Here is a 24,614-nt window from a genome sequence, read left to right as displayed (position 1 = left end):
GAGCCCCAGACAGGCAGGTGCAAGTGGTAGGAGCCTGATCTTCTCTTGCTCCTTCCTTCAGGGTGGGGTAAGGTTGCCAGGTCCCTCTTTGCTACCGGTGGTAGGTTTGGGTGGTGGAGCATAAGGAGGGCAGAGTTTGGGGAGGGGAGGGACTTCAGTGCCATAGACTCCAATGGCCAAGGTGGCCATTTTCTCCAGGTGAAGTGATCTCTATCACCTGGAGATCAGTGGTAATAGCAGGAGATCTCCAGCTAGTACCTGGAGGTTGGCAACCCTAGGGTGGGGTGAAGCTGTGGATGGTTAGGATACTTCCCAATGTGGGGTCCAGGGCAGCAGGAGACCTCCAGCTAGTACATGGAGGTTGGCAACCCTAGGGTGGGGTGAGGCTGTGGATGGTTGGGATACTTCCCAACGTGGGGTCCAGGGCAGCTGCCCCTGCTGTTCATTGGCCCCTGATAGTAACATACTCTTAGCAGTTCTGCCTTTGCAGAATGTTTAGGAACTATCTGATGGCCCGAAACACAGATTCAAGGGTTTTAAGTAGAATATGCGTAGAAACCATACAAGCTTGCCCAGTTACATTGGCTGCCAATTTCTTTCTTAGCCACCAGTTCAAAGAACTGATTTTGTCCTTTGAAGTCCAAAATGGTTTGGGACTAGGGATGCTTGAACTCCCACTGGTTTGGCTCACGTCCTGTTCCTGTGAACCGGAAGCCGGTTTTTCAACAGCCTATTTGTCTGTTTGTCATGACAGTTCAGCAGGTGGGTTGCTTCAGTGTTTCCTTCCTAACACTACAGTACTACACAATTGACTTTTCGCACATGTGCATCACTCAGCTCAGTGGAGTTCTGCATCCCACCCACTCCCCATCCTTGCTTCAGGCGGTTGTTTAAATAGACAGTTCAATCAGTCACAAATCATATATACGACGTTGCTGCTGGTTCAGTTCTATTCGTAAATATGGGTTCTTCACAGTTCTACGACATTTTCATGACTTATATGCTTATGGATTGCTGTACCTGTGTGTCTGAGCTGCTCTGAAAACCAAATTTGGCAGAGAGCTTGTGGGATAGAAATGTTTTAGATAAATAAAGAAAATATAGGGGAAAGTTGTGGGTGGCCTGAAGGACCACTGGTGGAACCCCCTGAAGACTGATACTGCTGAAGGAGTTTGGTTGGGGTCTGGAAAAGGCCATTGGAGAAGTTCCATAATGTTTTTAATTTTGGGGATCGGTTCCGCTTCCAGAAATGTGAGAGTATGTGTTTATACAATTTGTCCAGTAAATTCATATTTACATCATAAAATTGTATGCTGCTCTGTAGCTGTATTATTATGTTCTATTAAGGGTGTCACCGGCATTTTTACGGAATTACGCAGCAAATAATGTAAGCGCTTGCACAATAGATCCCATCCATTCCAAAGAATCTTGTTTTATTCTAGGAAGACTATTGTCAGTGGTTATAACAGCCTGTAAATATGTACTTGCTTGGGGAATCATAATGGCTCTTTCTGCAATTCTCCACCAGCTCGTACAATCCTGCAGAATCATTTCACTCGCTATTGTTTAAGCCCTGAAACCCCCCATGGCAAAAAGAAAGAAACAGTCAGAAAATGGTAGCACATGAAAGCGATTAGAGTTTGAGGGGGTAGCATAGCTATCTCCTGTCTGTGTCACTGTGGCCTGAAAGGCATCAAAGTATGGTTAACAAATTTTTTAGAAAAACTGGTGTGGGATTTCATTTTGTTTCATTTAATGACTGTGTGCTTGTGACTAAATTTTAGCCCCATTCTTCCCCCCTCCCCCATGAACAACATCATTTGGCAACTACCGACAAATTTTGCCTGTGACTGCACATTAAAGTGGCCAGCTCGTTTACTGAGCTGTAATTAATGAAAACAGAAATAATCCAATAATACATATGATCTGGAAGATTCCTGCTAAGTATAGTCGGATAATGCTTTTTACTGCACTCATCATGTTTACACAAAAGAATAGAAGGGAAGTACCTCTCCTCATCACAAAGGAAGTGGAATGCCCCCCACCCCCATTGCCCCAGAATATCTACCCCATGTGGGGGAGAATGAAATGGGCCTATGTGACCCCTCTAGGAACTCATCATAACCTCACTGCCTAATGGGAAGGTGTTTTGAGTCTTTTGGCAGGCTCAGGTTGAAAGTTGAGGTGATAGTGTTCCCTTGGGGGAGTCCTAAGGGGATAGTGTGACCTCTGTAAACTTGTCCTAGCATCTTGAACTGACAGATTTTTTTTAAGATTGTGGGTTTTAAAATTGTGGCTTTATTCTGGCCTTTGCCGTAAATAATTTATTCATTCAAAATTGTGGCTTGGTCAAGTGGGGAGTGATAGTGCCATCGCTACCACTAAAGGGCTCTATGAATCCGTCTCATCATCCTGTACTAATAGGCATGGGTATCAAAACACTGGTAAACTCATGTGGGGACTGAGACAAAACCACCCACACTCAACCACTGCCTCCAAAATACCCCTTTACAGGTTCATGTGACCTCTCTATGAACTTTCTTCATTGTAGGGCTGTCAAAAAAAAAAATTCGGTACAGTTCGGATTCGGCCGAATTTGGCCCTTGTGGGTTCGGTACGTGCCGAAGTCCTAACTCCCCCACTTCGGATCCGTTCAATTCGGCGGGAATTCAAAGTTCGGAAACAAATTCGGCCGAATAAAGCCATTAAAAACACAACCGCGCCTTTCCGCGGCTTTGGGGGTGCATTTTTGGGCTTAGAGGTCCCAAACTTTTGGCAGAGCTTCAAAGGACATTTATTGAAAGACTCCCCAAGTTTTGTAAAGATTGGGTCAGGGGGGGCTGAGATATGGGCCCTGAAAGGGGTCCCCCCCACCCTTAATGTTGTGCATCTCTCAGCAGAGCTTGCCGCCCACGCACAAAGCTCCCAGCCGGACAACAGAGGAGAAATTAGCAAAACAACTGCAAACACAACCTTGTTAAACAACACCTTTGAAACCTCCCCCCTCAAACCAGGGAGCGAGAGACTCGAGGGGGAACACACACCCCAGGCAGAACCGATGAAAGCCCCCTTTGGCTTCCCCCCCACCCACAGAAACTGCTCCCTCCCCACACACACACAGACTCTGCTTTCCCCCACACACACACACATACACAGGAGAAAAATTATAGATTAAAGCCACCAAAGGGGTCTTACTGTGGCTGTCTTCTGTTCCATCAGGCACGGAACGTTTTGCTCTGGAGAGGAGATGCACACAGGATCGGATCGGCTGCCCCATTCATCCCAATAGGGGAAAGGGGAAAGCCCATATCTCGGGACCCCCTGACCCAATGTTCACAAAACTTGGGGGGTTCCTTAAGAAGCTTAATCTAAAGTTCCAGTGAAAGTTTTGTGTCTGCACCCCCAAAAATGCGCCCCCTGCAGCCATGGAAAGAGAAAAGGGGGGGAGGCGATATTTCTGCCCCCACTGAACCCATCTTTACAAAACTTGGGTAGTATCTTAAGAATAATTCACTGAAGCTATGCTAAAAGATTGGGGGCTATATCCCCAAAAAAGCGCCCCCTGCAGCCACATAAATGGAAAAGGGGGGAGGGAAAAGGGGGAGAGCCCATATCTCGAGACCCCCTGACCCAATGTTTACAAAACTTGGGGGGTATCTTAAGAAAACTGGTCTGAAACTCCGCTCAAAGTTTGGGATTTGTACCCCCAAAAATGCACCCCCTGCAGCCATGGAAAGAAAAAGGGGGGAGCCCATATCTCGGGACCCCCTGACCCAATGTTCACAAAACGTGGGGGGTATCTTAAGAACACTGGTCTGAAACTCTGCTCAAAGTTTGGGATCTGCACCCCAAAAATGCGCCCCCTGCAGCCTTGGAAAGAGAAAAGGGGGGGAGGCGATATTTCTGCCCCCACTGAACCCCATCTTTACAAAACTTGGGTAGTATCTTAAGAATAATTCACTGAAGCTATGCTAAAAGTTTGGGGGCTATATCCCCAAAAAAGCGCCCCCTGCAGCCACCTAAATGGAAAAAGGGGGAGGGAAAAGGGGGAGAGCCCATATCTTGAGACCCCCTGACCCAATGTTTACAAAACTTGGGGGGTATCTTAAGAACACTGGTCTGAAACTCTGCTCAAAGTTTGGGATCTGTACCCCCAAAAATGCGCCCCCTGCAGCCATGGAAAGAAAAAGGGGGAGCCCATATCTCGGTACCCCCTGACCCAATGTTTACAAAACTTGGGGGGTACCTTAAGAAGCTTCATCTGAAGTTCCAGTGAAAGTTTTGTGTGTGCACCCCAAAAAATGCACCCTCTGCAGCCACAGAAAGGAGCGAATGTGCACAAGCACCCCACACACACACACGAGGATTTCGCTCTCTCTCTCTCCCTGGCCAGGCCGCACATCAGCTGATTCCTCCAGTACTCAATCCTGACTGATTGGCCAGAAGAAGACCCAGCTTGCCCACCGATTGGCCGGGGGAGGAGAATGCTGCTTACTGACGGTTATGCTGCTTACTGACGGCCGAATTTGCCGAATTTATTCGCGAACTCCCGAACTCGCTGAATTCGGGGGCCCCGGTTGCCCGCCAGTTTTGAGTTCGGATCCGTCCGAACAGAAAAGCACCGAATCAGGGGAAATTCGGTTGATTTTCAGTTCGGACCGAACCGAATTGACAGCCCTACTTCATTGTTCTGGAGCAATGGGAAAGCTTTTGATACCACAGCATGGTCAGGTGAGGAGTTGAGACAACCCCTGCCCCTGCCCAATACAGAGATGAGAGGTGTGTGCATAGATTCTTATTTTATGTTCAGGTAAGAACATGGAGAAGGTCCAGCACCCTTAGTGACAAGCAGGACCAGAGCATGCACACTCTTTCTCACTCTCCTTCTGCGCGCATTCTCACTGTACACAGAAATGCCATGAGGGTTTATATCAAATCGACTGAAAGTGTGTGATTATTTTCTACATTTTTGGGAGTCTGCAGGAGGTCAGCACACCTAAACTGCAATGGTGGAGCCTCTCAGTGGGAATTTTGGGAGGAACATTAGGCAAAAAATCAAGCACTTTATCTAACCTGTACATCTTTGTAATAGGTAGACAGAGAATGAGGGCAAAGCATTCCTTCATTAATATTCAAAAACAAATTTCCTTTGATTCTTTGCTCATTATTTTTATAATTAGGTCCAAAATATAGTGCCTACATTATCCGTAATTTAACAGATCATCACAGTTATTTCCATGTAATTCATATTGTTGAGGTTTTTTCCCCCCTTCTGCATATTGTAGATAAGGAGTCCGTCATACTGGGCTTCAAGCTCTTTTCTTCAGACAAAAACACCAACATTCGTCATGGGAAATGGTAGTTGTAATTTCTCAAACTTCTCTGTTGCTAGATGGAAGAGAGGCCAAATCAAAATGTGTAAGAAATATCAAACATTTTTGTCAAAGAGATGAAAACAGAGGAATGTGGAACAGAATGTTTTAACCAAGACACACAGGGGACACACCAGCATTTCCACAAAGTCAACCGTTGGGAATGGTCTGCAAATATCTATGAACATTCTTCTTCTTCTTCTTCTTCTTCTTCTTCTCTTAAGGCAAAATTATCTATGAAGTGTTTGGAATGACACATGTGATTATCTTCAGGGAACAAATTTGAAAAGAGAGAGAGATTGTGTATTATTACTCCTATACATGCTTATTCACAAAAAAGCCCCACTGAGTTCAGCGGGGCTTACTCTCACATAAATGTACCCAGGATTGCAGCCTTAGTGTTTTAAATACATCTGACTACAAGCCAACGAAGCAGGTGATATGTTTTGGGGAAAGCGTGCATGTTTCTCCAGGCAAGAGAGCTAATGATGCAAAATCCATAAAGAATGCAAAGCCCAGTGATAACAAAGGGAGCTATTGGTATACTTTGAGACAGCTATAGAAAGTGAACTTTTATTACCCTCTTTTTTCATTTGTTTTACGGGATGCTACTTTTATCCCCTTGGCTGATGCCATGCAACTGACCTTTATGTGAGATGCTGTTCTAATGACCATGTTGTGGGTCTCGGGGGACTGCCCTCTAAGACGAGTGAGATGAATTCAATATCTCAGCTCTTCCTGTCCTAACCCATTCCCAAGTTGAATTGCCAACCACTCTGGATTACCTGGATTGTATGTGAACTTTTTTCTTTATCGGCATCCAAGCAAGAGGGCACCTAACCTCATTTCTTTGAAAACTGCTGGTAATACTCAAGGCAATCTAGGAGATTTTTTTTTCATTTAAAGGTGAAAAAATATGCTTGCTAGTAACATGTGGGAGACAAGATAACAACAGAGACACAAAATATATATGTTTTAATTTCTAGGAGGGGGAGTGGCAAGTTAAACACTAATAACTTCAGTAATTTCTTGATTATAAAAAAGTATCAAATACCAAAGAACTGCAAACATGGCCCATTTATTCATACAGAATGGACTTTTGTAAACTGTAGGGATTTTTAAAAAAATATTCCCTCAGTGCTTACACTATCCTCTGCTAACCTAGTTTTGTGTTATAATACTCCTTCATATGACCTTTACATTAGTCTATATCTTCAACTGCTATTTCTCCTCCCAAGATACCATGTTTTCCTCTGACATGAAACGCACATATGTTTTCAATTGGGGGGGGGGGCTCCTTTTTGTTTGCTTGCTTGCTTCTTCTTCCCAACATGCCAAGGGTACAATCTGATACCATTTACACTGTGCTCTTTGAGATAGACAAGGATATGACCTGATACTACATGAATCCTGAGTGTATTGAAGTCAGTATCCCATCCAACTCAAGATGCTGATAGAGTCTTTAAGATCCTGGTCTAAGAGATCATCCCCCACACTCAAGAACAGCCTGTCCACTAGGCTGCCCTAGGCAATCGCCCAGAGCTCCAATGGTGAGGAAAGGCACCAGCCAGCCCTGTGCATCCAAGTCTAATGCAGCAAGTGGGGACCGGCTGTTTTCCTCACTCCCAGCCAGCCCTCTTCCTCCTTCCCTTGCCACTAGGGTTGCCAGCTCCGGGTTGGGAAGTACCTGGAGATTTTGGGGGTAGAGTTTGAGAAGGGCGGGGTTGGGGGAGGAGAGGGACTTCAACATCATAGATACCAATTGCCAGTGCGGCCATTTTCTCCAGGTGAACATCTCTATCAGCTGAAGATCAGTTGTAATAGCAGGAGATCGCCAGCTACTACCTGGAGGTTTAGAAAAACAGTACAGGAAACTGTATATACACAAAGTGCAAATATTTATAAGCTACTGGGGTGAAACATAGACAATATACGTGACATATATACAACACAATTATATACAATATGTACAGTTCACACAAAAAATGTAGAGAAATTTCCAAAGGTCTCAACTGAGTACCACAAATATATAGAAGAAGTTCCAAAGGTCTCAACTGAGTACCAAATGAATGCTAATATTGTAATCCTTGTGTAAAGTTCATATAGAGCCACAATCATCGATGGATGTCACGTATATGGTCTATGTTTCACCTCAGTAGCTTATAAATATTTGCACTTTGTGTATATACAGTTTCCTGTACTGTTTTTCTAAACCTTTTGGTACGAGTACAGAGGTGCCGTTTTTCTCCCCACTACCTGGAGGTTGGCAACCCTACTTGTCACCATGCTGGATGAGAAGGAGGACAGGTGGTAGTTTCATGTCCTGTCTTCATGGGGCATTGGGGCTGGGAGGGTGAGTACTGCTGTGCCTCCAGTAATGGTGGGGGGGAGAGAAGGGAGGGAACTGCTGTGCTGCTTCTCTGGGAACCTGGGGAAGGGAGCATTAGTAGGGAGACGGGGAGTGGCGGTGGCATGGCTATGCTGCCCTTCTCCCCTTCCCCAACTTCCCAATAGGGGTTGAGGATAAGGCTGTCAGGTCCCTGTTTGCCATTTGCAGGAGGTTTTTGTGGCAGAGCCAGAGGAGGGTAGAGTTTGGGGAGGGGCTTCAATGCCATAGAGTTCAATGGCCAGAGCAGCCAATTTCTCCAGGGGAACTGATCTCTGTCGGCTGGAGATCAGTTGTAATAGCAGGAGATCGCCAGCTTGTACCAGGAGGTTGGTAACCCTAACCACCCCAGAACTCAGCGAAGCATGCCCAGTTCTCCCCCTCCCGTTTTATTTACAACCATCATGGTTGTTTATCGATGTATTTATTCAAATGTTTCCAGACTGCCTTTCTCTACACCAAGTGCAGAGTCAAGGTGGCTTACACCTAGGAAAAAGCCATCGATAAAGTCAATATGTATATTTACAGTAACATTATGGTGTACAATTGCATTCATGTTTCAATATGTCAAGCTTCTGGTTGGTTTTTAACCTGTTGGTTTTTCTTGTAAACCACTTTGAGCACCATGGAAATGAGGTAGGTTTAAAAAATTTTATAATTACGTGATGGATTTGGACATGGTATGAAGGAACATATTCAAATGGTTTCTTCCTGGGTCCTATCGATCAGCAAACAAGCCTCTTTAATTGCATGGAATATAGTTCCCGTAACATTTGTTTTTAAAAAAACTCAGTTTGAGAAAGCAATTACAAAAACATTGCCACCCTATTCCTTGTTTAGCCACACATAAAATGTAGGTGGATGGGTTGATTAATAATCACGGCATATATGGAATGACTTCAATTTATAATAGCTTATGTAAATACAGCACCCGCATCAGAAGCTCATTTACCATTGCCGTGCCAGCACACTGGAGGGATTTTCTCATTTGAACAAGATACTAAGAGGGCAGAAAAATAGTAAATATTTCAGTAAAGTTACGTAGGCATGAAAAGACTAATGCTAACAGGAAATCTGGGGAATACACCTCTAGAGTGATTTAGGTCGAGAGTGATGTGATTCTGCTTCCTAGAGTACAGCAAAATCTGTCAAAATATTCCAGTGCTGGATGAGCAAAATCACATTGTGAATCCCACAAAATATATATTGTATAAAGTCGTCACACGAGTAACCATATTGTAATGATCTGATTCACGTCAAAGCCCTTCTAGCCTAGATTCGCGGTCTTTTCTCACAACCATCTATGATATCAGGATTCAGCAGTTCTTTGGGGTACGATGTAGCCCAGATTAAGCATTCTTAGTCCCATTTTTGTAGATACCGCAAGTTAAATTTCTGGCAAAAACGTGAAATCAACAGGGCTTCAAAGGACTGACTGGTAAATTCAATTCAGTTCAGACATTTGGTCATTGTGAGATTTCTTGGCAAACATAGGGGGGGGGTCCTCATGTGTTTTCCCAGAGCCCTTTCCTGCTTCATAATTAGGGTTGCCAGCTCCAGGTTGGGAAATACCTGGAGATTTGGGGGGGGCAGAGCCTGAGGAGGGTGAGGTTTGGAGAGGGGAGGGACTTCAATGCCATAGAGTCCAATTGCCAAAGTGGCCATTTTCTCCAGGTGAACTGATCTCTGTTGGCTGGAGATCAGTTGTACTAGCAGGAGATCTCCAGCCACTACCTGGAGGTTGACAGCCCTATTCATAATGCTGGTACAGAACACATGTGCCTAATCATAAACTCTGTTGGGAATTGTAGTTCCCCCAATACAAGAAAAACCACTTGGAAATTCAATTGCCCACCCCCTGTCTAAACAAACATATCAAGGAACAAGAGTCAGTTTTAGGTCTGGATGGAGGACAACAATTTTTTCAAGAAACAATTGAGATAATTCACCCTAATAGAGAACAGATTCACCATATACATGGCTGTTTGGCCTGGTAATGCGGTTCACATCAATTAATGAAAATTTCAGTGAGAATAAGGGCTTATCATCAAAGACTTTGGCACATGCACTAACAAAACAGCTGTTTTAGTCATTTGTATTGTGTCCTGACCATGTCAGTGTAGAAACTCACTTTACATTCTGAGCTTGTAGAAAACTCTGGGAGAAAGTGGTGCTTAATTCATAACACAGCTGAGAATTTTGAGCAGGATAAATGTGTATGCTAAATCTTTACAAACTTCTGCAACATCCCCACTTAAAAATGCTTAACATTGGTTGGATCCTACCCTTCCAATCTTTACACATTCAGGGCCCATCAGAGGAATGGTGAGGAGGGCTATTTGGCTTGGACTTCAAGTTCAAATGGGGCTTCAGATGCTTGTTGATTTTTTGGTATTTGATAAGTTTCACAGCTTGTTTTTATCCGCATCGTATGCTGTCATTTTTCTATGCGGGCTAAAACTGCAAAGCTACTCTCTTTAGTGATCTGGTAGCAGAATCTCTCAGATATGTTACATGAACACATGAAGCTGCCTTATACTGAATCAGACCCTTGGTCCCTCAAAGTCAGTATTGTCTGCTCAGACCAGCAGCGGCTCTCCAGGGTCTCAGGCAAAGGTCTTTCACATTACCTACCTGCCTAGTCCCTTTAACTGGAGATGCCGGGAATTGAACCTGGGACCTTCTGCATGCCAAGCAGATGCTCTACCACTGAACCATGGCCCCTCCCATTAGAGTTCACTCCAACTTTTATTTTTCCCTATTGTAATTTTGTAAACATGTATATCAATGTAGCCTGAATATGCTCATTATTTTCCAGTGTGAGGCTTGTCAGGAACAAGACAGCTATCACATTCTGCATACCTCATGGATAGGGTTGCCAGCTCTGAGTTGGGAAATATCTGGAGATTTTAGGGGCGGAGCCTGAGGAGGGCAGGGTTTGGGGAGGGACTTCAATGCCATAGAGTCCAATTGCCGAAGTGGCCATTTTCTCCAGGTGAATTGATCTCTGTCGGCTGGAAATCAGTTGTAATAGCAGAAGATCTCCAGCTCCTACCTGGAGGTTGGCAACCCTACTCATGGATATTGCTATGAACTATTTCTCTGCACTGGGCCATTTTGTTCAACGGCTTTCCGTGTAAAATGGTCCACATGGTGTGGTTTGTCTTGCAAAGCAGCAAAATAGATCAGCAAAATGCCTACTCTTGGGGAGACCCTAAAACACACCTTCTCCGCAATTGTTCTCTATTGCTTTGTTTCTATTGCTTGGGGACTTTGCCTGGCAGCCTTGATCCAAGAGGGACAATGCGTCAAATAATTCTTTCATCTAGCCGATAAAAGCATGGTTAATGTGGCTTTTGGCAGAATGTGTAAGCTAGGGCTCGCCCAGCACGAGATTCAGACCTGACAAAAATGACACTTTTCCTCTCTTTTCACCTTTTGTTCGATCACTTCCTCTCAGGGATTACAACTTCAGAATTCTATTAGGTTGGAGTCCAGAAGTGTTTATCAGCCCATTTTCTTCCACACTCCCAGGCTACAACTTCCAGAAGAAATCTGGTTCAGTGTAGATAGAGGCCATGAAAGGGTTTTCCTCAGGCCCTGATACATGATAAGGTATCCCCCTGATTATCTTTTTACTTAGTGGATGCTAAAATATAAACCAACCCAAACATCCTTCCCTCTGACAGGCAGTGGGGGTTTTTTTGGCACAAGTGATAACAAAACAAACCCCATACATTCTTTTACGGAAAACATTTTGTTGCAAACTGATTCAGGCGTAAAGTACTAATATGTTTTTGTATTTTAATGGTTCCCTTTATCCCTTAGCTAGGGGAGACATCTGTCAACTTCTCTTCGTTCATTTCCCCAGAGACGACCTCGGGCCAAAACCACACATCTGAACAATCGCAAACTAGGATAGAGTTTGGCTCCTGAGCAAAATTTCTTCAGCTTAAGGGCTGCCTCTAATTGACAGGTTTGGCTTATCCTCGGAGGACAATTCTTTGTTTGGGGGGCTGTTGTTTGCTGCTTTGTCCTTAACTGACGACGGTGACTTATCTCCACTTTTATTAACATACTTCATGCATGCGTACCTGGTAGGGTTCAGCAACCCCGTAGCCTGTAGGCTCTGCCTGCTTCGCAAGGGCTTCCATCTCCTCTCTCAATGCTACCCATTCCCACCAGCTAATTGCTCAGATCGCGACACATGACAGAGGCGCCGGAAAAGAACTATGTCCTGTCTCTCGCTTCCATTTTGACTTTTCAAACCATACAGACTCCAGAAGACAGGAGGAAAGGGAAGAGAGGACAGTGGGGTTAGCAGAAGATGCTCCCTCCCTCTCTCTCCCTCCCTCTCATATTTTCCTTACTTGAAAAAAATCAAAGGAACAGGGAGTGACATAGAGGGTACAGAGAGGGTTGCCAGCTCCAGGTTGAGAAATACCTGGAGATTTTTGGGGTGGAGCCTGAGGAGGGCGGGGTTTGGGGAGGGAAGAGACTTCAATGCCATAGAGTCCAATTGCCAAAGCGGCCATTTTATCCAGGGGAACTGATCTCTATCGGCTGGAGATCAGTTGCAATAGCAGATCTCCAGCTAGCACCTGGAGGTTGGCAACCCTAAGGTGCAGTGGTATCTTCTTAGAAAATACTTTTGTATCCCATGTGTCTACTCCTTTCTACTCCAGCTGTTATACATAAGGGGACAGAGGAATCCATTCCCTCTGCCTGCCTATCTACTTTCCCTATTTACCTTTAAGGATGACAAGAGCATGGTGTAGAGATTAAGTGCAGTGGTTTGGAGCAGTGGACTCTGATCTGGAGAACTGGGTTTGATTCCCCACTCCCCCACATGAGCGGCGGACTAATCTGGTGAACCGGGTTGGTTTCCCCTCTCCTTCACATTAAGCCAGCTGGGTGATCTTGGGCTAGTCACATTCTCTCAGCCCACCTACCTCACAGGATGTCTATTGTGGGGAGGGGAATGGAAGGTGATTGTAAGCCAGTTTGAGTCTCCCTTAAGTGGTAGAGAAAGTCAGCATATAAAAACCAACTCTTCTTCTTTTTTCCACATGTGCTGTCAAGAAAAAGAGGAGGGCATCTTAAATGTTGTGTACAAGTTACAGTCATGTACAGTAATCATCTTATATTCATAGGGTTGCCAACCTCCAGGTACTAGCTGGAGATCTCCCGCTATTACATCTGATCTCCAGCCAATAGAGATCAATTCACCTGGAGAAAACGGCCGCTTTGGCAATTGGACTCAAATGGTATTGAAGGGGAGGTACTTCAAATGGTATTGAAGTACCTCCCCTTCTCAAACCCCGCCCTCCTCAGGCTCCACCCCAAAAACCTCCCACCGGTGGTGAAGAGGGACCTGGCAGCCCTATATATTCAGAGTTGACTTCCTTTCGAGTAAGTATGGGATCTATCTCATTGTTATCCCTGTCTTTCTCCAAAGCATCCAGGGAGGCATTACTATTCTTATCAGTTACCCACATTGTGAGCAGGTAGTGATTCCCCTTCATTTTTATTTTTTATTTTGTTCCCTCAAAAGTGCCTGTTGTTCAGATTAGTTGCCAGCCAGTATATGGATGCTTTATACAGAGTGTTCCGTCATGTAATGGAACGGTGGATGCTGGATTCGCCTAAGGCCAGTGCTTTCCTTGATTTCCTTTGGGTGCCTTTTCATCAGATAGCAGAATATTCATTTTTAATCAACTTTTGTTACACCTTCATAAATCAACTTTTTTTGTGTGCCTCTTTTGTCCTCTCCCGCCAGCCCTGTGCAAAAAACAAAAAAAAAACAAAAAAAATCTTGCTAAGGTAACGCTTTCTTTTATAATACATATTTGGGCATAGTTTCTTTACCTTCTGAAGTGGACTCTGTGAGAACATTAGTCAAGGCTCAGTGCACTTGGTTGAGAAAGGGCAACCCCTTTCCAAGTCCGCCTGCCTTCCCTGTACCTCATTCTTTTTCCACCACTGAGCAAAGCTGACATTGATAGACTGTTGACAGGGAGACCCTGTTCAAGGTCAAATATTGACATGTATGCCTGTATGTGACACAGGAGGGGGGAGGTAAGGAAGACAGATTGTGCAAACTCATTTCTGGAGCAGGGGAGTAGCAGCAAAAGGAATTCTTGCTGTGAGAACCAGAATCATTAGCTGCCATGGGAGCTCCATCATCCCTGTTTGTTTTATCCTCCTCATGTCTAAATACAGCTCTGTCTCATTCACATGGAAAAAGTAGAAATGGGTTGGGGAGGGAGGAAAAGGGCGTTTAAAAGTTGACTGGGAAAATGCAAAACTAATTAACGTATAGACAGCGTTTGCTTATATCCTTTTTAGAGTGATACTATGAAATTTCCTAAAACCTCTTTCTCTCTCATGCTGCTGAACACTGATGGTTTGAAGAGCAATGGCTTGATGGATTGTTAATAATTTTTTAACTAGGTTTGCCAGGTCCCTCTTCGCCACTGGTGGGAGGTTTTTGGGGCAGAGCCTGAGGAGGGTGGGATTTGGGGAGGGGAGGGACTTCAATGCCATAGAGTCCAATTGCCAAAGCAGCCATTTTCTCCAGGTGAACTGATCTCTGTCGGCTGGAGATCAGTTGTAATAGCAGATCTCCAGCTAGTACCTGGATGTTGCCAGCCCTATTTTTAATGGGAGAGCGCTTGTGCATTTTTTTAACCTGCTGTTGAATTATAGTTCGCAGCATCCTCTCTAGCTTATTTCTGCTTTCCATTCCCACCTTGTTAGGCAATAATTGTACTGATTGGATTATTAAGAAATCTGGTATTTGGGAAAGAGAGAAATCTGCCCCAAATAGGTGTATGGACATCTCTTTCAATTTGTCTGAGAAGACTGCCTGTACAATAGCACAGAATTTTCTGAGCACCTTGGTACTACTGAACAGTTCTGATAGATCACAAGTATATAGAAGATCCTAAATAACAATTTTATAATGCAATCCCAAAATATCATTGCACAACTCTATAAAAATACTAAGGATAACAATACAGATGCCATTCAGAACCACATAGAATACTCTGTGAGTTCTTCATGTATATAATCAGTCTAATTCAAATCCAATGTGGATGAAAAAAACGCTGGTTGAAATGATCCTGATTGGAAATTGGCAATAGAATTGAAGAGGAAGGTCACAAGCTGAAGGTCACTTAGCTTCCTCAGTTCAAACTATAGCCACTAGAAAGGAGATCTATATACACAAAAATCTCCCCTGGAATTCACAGCGTAAATTCACAGCTTTATTTTTAAAGCCACCTCTTGTGTTATTTGTTAAGTACATTTTATCTCACAGTTCCTCCAAGGAGCTCAGAACAGCATATATTGTGCTTCTCTCCTCTGTTTTATCCTCACAACAGCCCTGTGAGTTAGGTTAGGCTAGGGTTGCCAGCTCCAGGTTGGGAAATACCAGATTTTGGGGGTGGAGCCTGAGGAGGGCAGGGTTTGGGGAAGGGAGGGACTTCAATGGGGTACAATGTCATAGAGTCCACCTTTCAAAATGCCCATTTTCTCCAGGTGAACTAATCCCTGTCGCCTGGAGATCAGTTGGAATCCCAGGAGATCTCCAGCTACCACCTGGAGGTTGGCAACCCTAGGTTAGGCTGAGAGAGAATTACTGGCCCAAGGTGACCCTAAGTGTCATGGTAGAGTGGGGATTTCAACCTGTGTTGTCCTTGTCCTAGTCTAACATTTTAACCATTGATGAAAACTGGTTGTTATTATGCTACTGATTTCCATGTTAGTTGTGCATTGTCTGAAGTTCTTCCTTTTCATCTGTCTGAAAGCTACTACAAATAAGCTTCATTTGGTAGCTCCCTGCTCTACATTATGAGAGAGAGAGAGAGAAAATTCCTGCTGTCTGCTGTGTTCATTGTCTCTGTCATGTCTCTTCCTCGTTGTCTTTATTTCCTTGTAGGCAATAGGATTTCCAAGTCGCTCTTCAATACCGGTGGGAGGTTTTTTGGGTGGAGCCTGAGGAGGGTGGAGTTTGGGGAGGGAAGGGACTTCAATGCCATAGAGTCCAATTGCCAAACGGCCATTTCCTCCAGGTGAACTGATCTCTATTGGCTGGAGATCAGTTGTAATAGCTGGAGATTGCCAGCTATTACCTGGAGGTTATGCAACAAGAATGAACCAGCACTGTAGTTTAAACTTCACTAGTTATATTGTACTTCTTTAAATATATTAACTAGGTAACATCCAACAATCACAATACCAAGTAACATTCAACCATCACAACAGAAATATGAAACAAGAAACAAACCAGGCTAATAACATGAAGGAACAATCAGGTAAGTTCATCCCAAATCACTGAGTCCATAAACATAGATTCAAAAAGAGCAGCCCTAGTAGGCAACCAGACACCAAACACAAATATGGCTGCATATCCAACACTTCATTTTGTCCTTCCTGAGCCTGTTGCTGATCAGTTTCATTGGCAGTAGATGCGGCGCAGACAATGACAGGATAGACCTTTGGATCGCTATCAAAATGCTATTTTAAAAAATTATTACTGTGGCCTCTGTCCAAATTCCATTTGAATCAGAGCAGTACCAGAAAAGAGCCAATAAAATGGTGCAATCTTATTGTCCATCTCCACACACACAACTAAGAACAGCACAGTATGAAATATGGCCTAACCTCTCACCTCATTTGTTACAAGTCATGCACAAGTCACACATTAATGGCTGCTATGTCTTTGCTGTTCTTGTTTGGAACATAAACATTCTTTCGGAGATATCAGTCTAGCTGGTTCCATGACCTCTGCACCGCTATGAAATGCCTGAAGTATTTGGACAGTACAGTTTAGTTTCTAATGTCAACGTTACAACTGCATGAACAACCCAAGTTTCTGTCCCTATTTGAAAATAATAGTCCTTTAACAGTTATTCTTCATATAGTCCCGTCTTCATGAGCTATAAAAAAAGAAAACATTCACAATACAATCTCTCTCTGTCTGTCTCTCTGTCTGTCCCTCTCTCTGCAATTAAACATTGAATCATACTGAATCTTGGCTTCCCCCCAACCCTACCACGTCTTCCTTCCTCAGTCTGACATAGTGTCCCCCAATAGGGTTGCCAGGTCCCTCTTCGCCACCGGTGGGAGGATTTTGGGGTGGAGCCTGAGGGCAGGTTTGGAAAGGGGAGGGACTTCAGTGCCATAGAGTCCAATTGCCAAAGCAGCCATTTTCTCCAGGTGAATTGATCTCTATCAGCTGGAGCTCAGTTGTAATAGCAGGAGATCTCCAGCCAGTACCTGGAGGTTGGTAACCCTAGTCCCCAACTATAAGAATGAATGACAGCAGGAGGTTAAGGAGCAAGGCTAGAGGAGACACTTAGGTCGGGCCCAGACACAAGCTACCCTCTATGTAATTGATAGTAATGTTCTCTGTCTCTGTCTTTCTGTCTGGCTTCAGAGTTCCCATTGTAGAGATAACCTTTGGCCTCTGATCATCAGCCAGCCTGGGAAATTAGCAAGCCCCTAGACAACTGAAAAAATTGTGGTTTTCAGTTGTTGTTACCTGGGAAGAAGACACTTGCCCATTATTGATCAGGTTGGCCTCTTCTGTCATTCAATCCTTGGGATGCTTCTGGACCCTTCCTGATGGCAGGAGTGACCAGGAGCATTTTCTACCATCTCCATGAAGAGGCTCTGGTGTGCCATTTCAGATTCTGCCCTGGCAACTGTCATTCATTCCTTCATAACCTCAAGCCTGTGCTATGTAAGGATGCCTTTGAGTACTTCCTTACAGGCTTAGTTGGGGTGGATTATGGAACCCCGGCTCTTCACAAAGAGGTGGAAAGGAAAGGATAGTCAGGTATCACTCTTCAGCCTTGTTCTGGTGCTATCAGTTAAGATCTCCTGGGACTAATTTATCTCCCCAGCCTTTCATTATCCCTTGAAAAAGGAAACTGAAAAAAGGATGGTTGAAGAGTGGTCAACAACTTGGGGGGTGTTATTTAGTTTCTCCTTCTCTTACCTGTTACCTGTATCTGAATCTGCATAGGTCCAGAATCAAGTGTAGTGCAGTCCTTTTTATATATTTGTCTTCTGTTTGTCTGTTGCTGATCCTTTCTGAATATAATGCATCACTGACTGTTACCTCATAACACGTTATGTATGTTACTATGTTCTGTGATTCGATACTATGGTTTCTGTATTCATTACCTGCAGCAATTTTGGCAAATGTTTTAGCATTTGCCTTTCCTAAATTATTTTATCTGTGTTCCCAGGCCTGAGCCTCCAAGACAGGGAAACCAAGGGATTTGAATAAGCTAAATAACTACCTTGGAGACTAACACAAATGAGTTTACATCCCTGTGGTTTTCAGTTGTGTGTTTTGGTGTTGTAAGGTGGCCGTAGATTTAAAAAGGAACCATTCAGATAATTCCTTACTGGTCTGTAACTTTAATGAAAAGCCTGTAGGCCAAAAGAAGTCCTTATCAGTGGCCTAGCATTAACTTTTCGATATCTCATTTTTCTCTCACTATAATCCCAGTGTTCAAAGTTGGTATTGTATTTATCATCTTTGCGCAGAGCTGAATTTTACTTCCTCTTCCCCCCTCCCCGCTCCTTTAGACCTTATCGCGTCATTTACAAACACTTTATCTCTGTAACAGAAAATAAATGAAATTCTAGGCTTTTCAATGAAATGCCTTGATGAAATGGATGGCCCCAAAATCTATATTTAGATGACTGACTCCTGTTTTTTGTAGAAGACATGATAAATGTTTCATGCATATAAACTGAAAGATGATGGATTTAATGATCGTACCCTAACGGGTAGAATGCTATTTTAGAATAATTAAATGTTCCATCATTTGCAAGTCTAAATAGTCCATTGTTAACTTGTATTTCTGTCTGTCAACAGGCTCTTCCACTTTGTGAGGGAAATTTATCATTAAAACAATTGAACATAACACCAAAGAGAGAGAGTGTGTGCAGCTAATAACTCTTTTCACAGGACCCTTGTTTGGCTCCATCACTTAGGAAAACTTAATTTATGTACGGGTCTTTCTCACAAAAGAAACACATGACAGGCATTATTAAGCATCCCTTAATAGATATTTCAGGAGCAATTCAAGATCTGTAGTTCTGAACTTTAGTTATACATATTTATAACAACAGCGCAAGAAATTGTAGATGATGATGCAAGAAAACATCTCCTTATTTTAGTTTAATTGAATTTCTTTGCTACTTGGTACTTTTACAGTATCATCCTAAGAACACTTTCCTGGGAGAAGGACCCATTGAATAGACTTGAGGGTAGGGTTGCCAATCGCCAGATACTAAACCAACCAAAAACAGCACAAAAATTACTTTGCAAATTAATATATTAGTGCAAAAGTGGAAAGGTGACAGAATATAAATATACAAAATATAACATACAACATTCAACATACAACATACAAAATGAGCACAGATTGACAAATCGCAATAAGATTTTCCAGTCAAGAAATTCTAAGCAAGCAACAGTAACACTGGATACAATGTATCATTTATAAAGGTAAGTATCACTTGTAAAGTCCTGAATACAGTTGCAATGACCGTATCTTTTTTCTTTCTTTTCAGAATAAAGTTATGAACTTGACTTGGAAGTGAACATCAAAGCTGTCCCAAAGTTGAATCATCTGGACGTGTCGTCTAGATCATATAAACACGTTTCACTTTGAGCTTCATCAGCTAATTAATCCTATGCAAGAAAAAAAATCATCATAGGTTCACCATAATAGGTTCAAATTCTCAATGAGCCATAGTGGCTTCTTCAGTAACTGAATTCAGAAACTGAATCCCACAATTGGTGAAGAGGGACCTGGCAAAATTACTCAAGTGGGATTCCCCAGCAGATATGTTTAGGATTGTCCTTTTATTCTGTTCAGTGTCAACCAAAGAGTGATGCAAAGTCAGGGCTGTTATGAAGAATACTATCTCCTAGGGACATATCCTTTGAAACAAACAGGACTTGTGCAACATAGATGATTGCACAACTGAGCTTTACTGCCATTAGGCCTATGTAGGAGATTTTTTTGACTGGACTGGACCATTGATAATGCAGCCTCACTGTAAATTATAGAGAGATGTGGCATTTCCTCTGGTCTAGCCTGGCTGGCTTGGCCTCCACCGTCTTGCCCAGTTTCCAAAGAGGAAGTTTCAGAATGGAACAGGAAGGGGGCCACACCACCTGATTCTTTTCTCTTTCCAGGCCTCCTGTGCTCTCTGAATTAGAGCTAGGTACTCCATTCCTCATCAGGTTACTGCTGAGCCCTCCTGAAATGGGACTCCCAGTCTCCACCTCATGTGGCCATTCTAGGGTTGCCAGATTCCTCTTTGCCAGCAACTGGAGGTTTTGGGGGTGGAGCCTGAGGAGGGTGGGGTTTGGGGAGGGGAGGGACTTAAATGCCATAGAGTCCTTTTGCCAAAGCGGCCATTTTCTCCAGGTGAACTGATCTCTATCGGCTGGAGCTCAGGTGTAATAGCAGGAGATCTCCAGCTAGTACCTGGTGGTTGGCAACTGGGGTTGCCAGGTTCCTCTTCACCACCGGCGGGAGGTTTTTGGGGCAGAGCTTGAGGAGGGTGGGGTTTGGGGAGTGGAGGGACTTCAGTGCCATAGAGTCTCATTGCCAAAGCGGCCATTTTCTCCAGGTGAACTGATCTCTATCGGCTGGATCAGTGTCTAAACACAGCTTCTTACAAATGTCCTTGCAGAAATTCTTTAGTTAAGTCTCAGATTTCCCAAACTGCTCATCAAACTTTTGAATTGCACAAGTAAAATGAAACGAAAGAACGAGTGTTTCAAATGTGGAAGTTTCCAGACATCTGGTGTCAGATCCTAACAATGTTACATAAGAATTGACATGCTGGATCAGACCAATGGTGTGTCTGGTCCAGCATGATATTTTTAACCCTGGGCATATAACAGGAGTCACTGGGGGAGATGGGGAGAGGTAGTTGTGAATTCCCTGCATTGTGCAGGGTGTTGGACTAGATGACCTTGGGGTAACTTCCAGCAGGGATGCCCGCAAGCAGTGCCGAAAGACAACAGCCATTAGCTGTTCCCCAGTTTCTGGCAATCAGAGGCACTCAGCTGTTACGGCTATCAGTCTTCAGAAACCGGGTTGAGCCGTGCTATAAAATAATGGACATGGAATTGAAATATATCTAAATTCCTGCATATTTTGAGCATATCATTTTAAACGTCTGATCTTTTTTCTTTAATTAGATTACCCACAAGTACAGTTAGCACAATTGCAAAGGTGCTTTTTGAATGAAACTGCAGGACTGGAAATAGATTGTTTTAACTCTTTCTACATGACATGAATCCATTTCTGAGACTCCCAGGTCAGTTTCTTAATCCTTGGTGTAAATAGTACAGATTGCTTTCATTGACCCCTGAGAGATGTGGGAGGTTCATTTGCCGTAACAACACACTGAAAGTAGATGGGTATCAGATGAGTAATTAAATAGATGGATGGTTATTGTACAATGAGTTTTTATGGGGATTTTGCTTTTAATTACACTTTTTCTAATCCTAAAGTGTTGGGAAACACTAAGGTTAGCTTTTAGGGCTCAGTTAAATATATGGTTAAAAATTTATCAACACATAAAGCCTGGGTTCAGACTAAAAAAAAAAAATCTTGTCATGGGAAAGTTGTTATGACCCACAAATAAGCCCCACCAGCACCAAAAAGATAGACAAAACACTTGGGGAAGATGTGTGTGGGTGATTTATATTGAATGATGAATCCACCACTTTTAACATTAGAAGTGATGTGTCTTTTCACATATTAAATATATGTAGGTAAAAGCTGTCAAGTTGTAAAAAAACATATGGTGACCCCAGGAAGGGGCTTTCAAGGTAAGTGAGAAACAGAGGTGGTTTGTCATTGCCTTCCTCTGCAGGGTCTTCCTTGGTGGTCTCTCATCCAAGTACTGATGCTGCTTAGTTTCCTAGATGAGATCAGGCTATACCATGCCACCTTCCCTCCCATATTAAATTTACACATTACACTTTTGTATCAAAAGCCTAGAGTTTTGTACATATTTTATATAAAGACTCTGCCTATGTACCCATACCTGGTAGCAAGTCTCATTAAAGTAACTTAACTACCATGCATAGGATCAGGGGGTTTAGTCTGTTTCTATCAAACATGAATGGAACAGATACCTGTTTATAAATGCATATGTCACAGAAATACATTCCTCATGGATTTGTACACAGATTTGCATCTGTGTAATGTGTGAATGGCACAATGTCATATATATTGGCAATAGCAAGCTACCTGTGTTCCATTTATGTGTGAATTTGGCAAAATATGGACCCCCAAGGGTGAACCACCTTTTCCTTGTTTTGGAAACTCAGAGCAGAACGGTTGGGTTGCAAAAGCTGATCAGCTCTGAGAAGAAGAGAGAAGATAACCAGTTCATAAGCAGGCTCAAGCCTTTCTGAGACTCCCCAGGTGTCAGATCCCCTGGCACTAGGGTTGCCAGGTCCCTCTTCGCCATTGGCATGGGGTTTTGGGGGAAGACCCTGAGGAGGGCAGGGTTTGGAGAGGGGAGGGACTTCAATGCCATAGAGTGCAATGGCCAAAGGGGCCATTTTCTCCAGGTGAACTGATACCGATTGGCTGGAGATCAGTTGTAATAGCAGGAGATCTCCAGCTAGCACCTCGAAGTTGGCAACCCTACCTGGCACTTAGACTCTAAAAGGGGGTGCCTATTAAAACGACTAAGTCCAAAATAAAAGAGGAACTGTGTTATCTAGGGGTTGCTGCTGGAGGAGGGGAGTGGGGTCCTTATAGCTGGATCAGACCCATGACATCCTGTTTCACACCGTAGCCAACAAATTGTCCTAGAAGGACAAGAAAGAGGGCATAGTGGCCATTTGTTCACTACAAATTTCTCAGCATTCCTGATGTCTCCAGGGACAGGGCTTAGTCCAATAAGTTCACCCATGGGCACCTTGTCCATGTGGGAGCTTAAGGCAACATGGAGCTGTGATCAATTAAGATATCTTTACTTAACCCATTAACACACTTTAGACTTAGATTTCCTCCTGGATCATGTGAACAAATTCCTAAATGAAGCAACGTATGGAATTGCTTCTGCAACAAAACCCTGTATCATCTACAACATGGTACTGTAATACTTTAGCACAGAAGAAACCTTTGAGTTCAGTAGGATAATTTACAGAGTGAAACAATTCAAAACACCCTCAGAAACTGGACTGTCAGCTGTTTAATATTCATAGGTTTCTTGGAGGAGGTGGGTTGTGAGGGGGGAGGCAGTTCATAAAAGGCACTATTATTGAAAGTAGCAATTTTTTTCATCTTGTAAGAAATCCATCAAAATTATTTCCAGCGCATAACCATTAGTAATTTAAGGACATAGGGACAAGCTTTCAGTTTAATTAGTTCACAAGGTATCGATGTTAACAATTTATTACAAGGGCGTTAGCTAATTTGGTATCATTAATTTGAAAAAAAATCTTTGTGCATACTTTGTGTATATATTCCTTTTAAATTAAGACAAGACTGGTTTGTATAATTTTTTTAATTGATTCCAAAGGGAAATAGATAGAGCAAAATATCCTGACTGGATTTATAAAACTCTCATCCAGTGACTTTTTTTAAATTTGACAAGTTGCTTTGCAATGCTAAAACTCTGAATAAAGATTTTCTTAATCGTCCCGATAATTGTTACAAGTCCCTTCCTAATGCCTTATAAACAACAGATGTTAACTAAGGCTTGGAGTTTTAGAAAGCCTTAGGGGCGCCAGGTGCCTGGATACAATGCGGTTTTTAACTGGAACGGGGACCTTCTATAAATTTTAGACATTGTATGCATCAGTGCAATGAACAAGTGAGCAAAATAATATTCCTCGTCACAGGCACATCACTACAGAGTAAACTATAGGTGTTAAATACACACCGTTCTCCTTTTTTATTAATCCATAAAAGGAGTTATTTCATTATAATTCTTTGTCCTTTTTCTCCTCTTACAACCTATCAATCATTATTGCTAGCTCAGCACTAGTCATGCATCGGTGTCCAGAGTACACATCTTCTTCCAGGTGTGCAATACTGAATTATCCTCATCCAAGGAAGCTCATACATTGAGCAATGAAAGAGTACACAGATATATATTTTTTTCTCCCTCTGCCAAAATACTAGAAATTGAGGGCATCCAATGAAGTTTATAGATTTAGGAGGGACAAAAGGAAATACTTCTTTACTCAACGAGTGATTGAAATGTGGGATTCACTGCCAGAGAATGTAGTGATGGTAACAGGCATAGTGGGCTTCAAAAGAGGATTAGAGAGTAATGGATGAGAGGTCTATCAGTGGCTAATAGCCATGGGAACAAAAGGGAACCTCCATGTTGAGGCAGTAAATCTCTGAATACCAGTGCCAGGAGGCAACATCAGGGGAAGGCTTTGGCCTCTATGGCCTGTTGTTGGCCCTCCAGAGGAACTGGTTGGCCACTGTGTGAGACAAGTTGCTGGACTAGATGGACCTCAGGTCTCATCCAGCAGGACTCTTCTTATGTTCTTAATGCCTCAGGGATCTGTGTTGGGACCGGTGCTTTTCAACCTGTTCATCAATGACCTGGAGTTGGGGTTAAACAGTGAAGTAGCCAAGTTTGAGATGACACCAAATTATTTAGGGTGGTTAGAACAAAATCTGACTGTGAAGAGCTCCAGAAGAATCTCTGCGTACTGGAAGAATGGGCATTAAAATGGCAAATGAGATTCAATGTGAGCAAGTGTAAAGTGATGCATATTGGGGCAAAAAAATCCCAACTTCACATATACACTGATGGGATCTGTGCTG

This window comes from Euleptes europaea, chromosome 11 (genome assembly GCF_029931775.1).
Source record: "Euleptes europaea isolate rEulEur1 chromosome 11, rEulEur1.hap1, whole genome shotgun sequence".
NCBI lineage: Eukaryota > Metazoa > Chordata > Lepidosauria > Squamata > Sphaerodactylidae > Euleptes > Euleptes europaea.
This window is presented reverse-complemented; position numbering follows the sequence as displayed.